This window comes from Rousettus aegyptiacus, unplaced genomic scaffold (assembly GCF_014176215.1).
Source record: "Rousettus aegyptiacus isolate mRouAeg1 unplaced genomic scaffold, mRouAeg1.p scaffold_m13_p_4, whole genome shotgun sequence".
NCBI lineage: Eukaryota > Metazoa > Chordata > Mammalia > Chiroptera > Pteropodidae > Rousettus > Rousettus aegyptiacus.
The window spans coordinates 154,738,010-154,741,855 of NW_023416307.1; positions in this window are offsets into that span (position 1 = coordinate 154,738,010).

A 3,846-nucleotide genomic window follows, 5' to 3' on the forward strand; every position below is an offset into this window, starting at 1 on the left:
TTCCTCAGGGTCAGAGTTTCTGCCCACCCCCAGAGCCACGCACATCAAACACAGACATCCGCATACACACAAAGACACAAACACAATGAGCTCTGCCTCCAGGTCAGCAAGCTGGGCTGGGAGCTGGTGAGAGGGACCCCGTGTGCCTGGGGACTGGCGGTGCCTGCACAGCGTCACTGGGCGTGAGGAGCAAAGGGGTGCTGGCTCCCTGTGTCTCTGGGGAGGGGGGGCGCACACCCTGCCCCAGCTGAATTCTTCTGCCTGAGACAAAGCTGTAGGTACAGGACTCACCTTCCTCAGCCTACAGCTGTGCATCTTCCTTGGGTCCCTACTTGCACACCCAGCACCCTGCCCAGCCTGGGGAGAGGGCCACTCAGCCCCAAGGGGTTGAGGTTCCTGAGGCCCTTCGGGTAGACTGTATGGCACCTCCTCGGGGGCTCCAGGGCAGGGGGGAGGCCGGGAACCAAGTCCTGTGAGGGCAGTAACCCTGGGGCCTTGAATGACAGAGCACCGGCTTCGTGCCTCCCCCGTGGTAGGTGCTGTTGGCCCACCAGACCCCCCATCCTCCCCACCTTTCCACCCTGCTCCGCCCTCAGGAGCTGACCTCCCGGGTCTGTGCCTGCCAGGCTCCCCTGCCTCTGGCTTTGTCATCGGGAGGCAGTTTGGCTATCAGAGGAGCTGAGAGGTAGGAGGAGCAAGAGGCCGGGGTCATTATTCCGCAGCGTCCTCTCTGTCAGGGGCAGGCTGGCAGGGACCCGCACAGCCCCTCCTGCACCTGCGGGTCTGACTGGTGCTGACTCGGCCGTTCCTGTGCCCTCAGGCCCGGGCCCCGGACCAGCTCGCGGCTTCCCCGATACCCATCTCCTTAAATTCCCTTCCGTTTCCTCTTTCCTGGCCTTCGCCATCGGTTTCCTGTCGAGAGCTGGACTCATCCAGCACTTACCAAACATTTCCTCACTAAATCCTGCCGGATGCCAACTTGGGATCCAACCCCACAACACAGAGCGACTCCTGGCCACAGGCCAGAACGTTCCTGCCTGTCTCCCCAGAGGCCCAGAGGAGGAGAAACTACAGCTAGAATCCACGCCTCGTGTCTCCCAGAGCCGGCTCCCAGCCTGAGGTCCTGGGGAAGACAGACAGGCCAGGAGAGGCGACGGCTTCAGAAGAAGAGGACCACGGCCCTTCTCTTCCCGGTGGCACCCCTTCCCGGTGTCTGGAGGGTGCCCGGCCAGGACGTCAGGGTCTGCGACTCCTGCGGCACTGGCTTCCTGTGAGCGCCAGCAAGAGGCTGTGGGTTACAGGGCTGTCCCCTTGCCAGCTGGAGGCTTCTGTGGTCACGAACGTCTGGGTAACTTTACCCACCTTTTGACCTTCCAGCCCCACCAACACTTTCGTAATCAATCTGCTGTTCGCAGCACCCAGAGCGGCTTGTTTTTCTGACTAGCCAGTCACTCTCCGTTACGCTACCTTAGACTAGACAGGTCTCACACCTGAAACCCGAATTCACGTTAGAGACAAGATTACTCATTAAGCCTTAACACTACTCAATTTGGAAACGTTCCTCCTTGTTTCAATTTTCAGAAGAGCTCCAGACACAGAAAAATTCCCGCAGCTGCTTCTGAAAAATTCCTCACGGTGGCCAGAAGGTGGCAGTATGCCACCATCCCAGCCGCGGGCTCACCTGCAGTCCGGGGGCGCCCTGTGAGCCTCACACCCCCAAACCTGCAGGGGCTCAGTTACGGCCGCTGGGATAGTCCACGGGTCACTGTTTCAAGTGCATGTAATCCAAATGCTTATAAACAAAACCCCAAAATTGCCATCGAGAAGTCAATTCCTGATATCCTTGCCTTAGATTTCCAGGGACCGTCGGAATTGGATAAACCATCACCCTTACATTAGACCAGAACACTTTCAAAGGGAGAGCCGGGAAACACCATCCGTCAGCTCACCCAGGCAGTCTGGGGGCTGAATTTGTTCTTAAATGTGTCATTCTGAGGAAAGCCTGGGGGCAGAAGGCAGTCACCATCAGCAGTCACCACCAGTGCCCAACAGAGAAGATGGGACAGCCAGGCCCACCTCACGGCACCCAGCAGAGCCGAGGGCCATCCGCCAGTGTAGACAGTGGGACCGCGTCCTGCCCCTTGCCAAGGTTCCGAGCAGCTTCCAAGATGATCCCAGTATTTGTCAGCACAAATTCAGCTGTTACATCGATTAGCACAGTTCTTCCAATGCCAAAAAATAAAAAATAAAATAAGAGATACAGCACTTCCGGTTCTTCTGAGAGTTACTACAATATTTAAATTGGAGAAAGTTCTTTTACTGAAGCAAGGCACCCCCTCGACCCCGTAAGGCACCCCCGGCGAGGAGGAGAAACAAGATCCCCTCGTGCCGCATGTTCGTGGGGAAATCCAGCAGTGTGGGCACGGCCCACGTCCAGACGGTGGCGGAGACCCGGCGAGCAGCCCGGAGTCCTGCGGGCGCGGGGCTCCCGCGCTCAGCTGCGGCGCTCCGGTGCAGACTTCAGGTTCTGCCCGCCTTATCACACTGTTTTTATTCTTCGCATCTTCCCTTAGAACGGCGCTGAGAGCTGCGATGGGAATGACTCAGAAGAATTCAATGCCCACCCTCCCCGCGGCGCAGGCCCGTTACGGGCTTCCCGGAACCCACAGCGGCCTGAGCCCAGAACAGAGGCGTGGGCCTGTCGTGGCCTGTGGAGCTGAGAGAGGCTGCCCGCTCGACGTCCACCCCAAACCGCATTCCCCATGGGCCCTGCCCCCTGGGACGGTCTTCACAGGGCGTCAACTCCATGGTTTGGCTTGAGCAGCCACTGCTGAGTTGGAACCATTCTGGGCCACTAAATCTGGCTGGAGCTCTAAGGCCCAGTCTCTCAAACACGGCACCTGACCGCTGACTTGTTTCTGACTGGGGTCCCGACACACGGCAGGAACGGAGGGAGTTAAGAGCAGCTGTGACTACACCGTCATGAACATATCCATGCAGCTGCTGCTGTCTTAGGGATGAGGACTTTGGGGTGGCTTTATCTAGGGCCAAGGACTCCTGGGATCACATCGGCCTCTGTCTCTTCCAACCCTCAGGGAAGGCCCAGTGGGGACGGGGCCTCTGCGTCAGGGGTCGGGGCTGGGGGCGGGAGGCAGATCTCTGGGCTGCGGCAGCAAGCAGACAGCCGAGGGAGGGGGAGAGTCTGGTGAAGACCCCGAGGGCTCTGGACTGGCCTCTGTCCAGCAGGCTGGCCTCCTGCTGAGGACAAGGTCGTCTCAGTCGAGGGGGCATCGACCCCCAGCCTTACAGACCCAGCCGGCAACATGAGACCCAGTCAGATGGTCTGGAAGCTCACCAGCTACAAATGAGGAAAAGGGCACAAGGCAGCCTTCATGTGGGCAGACACTGGGGTTAGGAGGCCCTCACCCAAGGTGCCCAGAATCCAGAAGTCCCAGGATACAGGGGTTTGGGGAATTCAGAGCCAAGACCTGGTGAAGGGCCCCTAGACCCGCTCTGCCTAGGGTTGACTGCGATGCCATCCTTCCCCAGTTCCTTTCCAGACAAATGGAACAAAACGGAGGAGTCAGAACACTCTAATTGTAGAGAAGGCTCCCCCCAGAGACTGCGAGCCCCCCACCTCGGCTGCGGGCTTCCCGAGACCCATCCAAGATGGGGCTCTCATTTCCTTCATGGCATCTCTGACCCCAGCCAGCCCACCCTGCAGGCGGGAGCGTCACAGGCGGGTCATGAGACCTCCCCCAGGGTGCAGCTCCCACCTCCCTTGGCCCAGCTGGCACCCTCCTCCTGAGGGAGGGGCTGGGCGGAACCCACACACCAGATGCCACA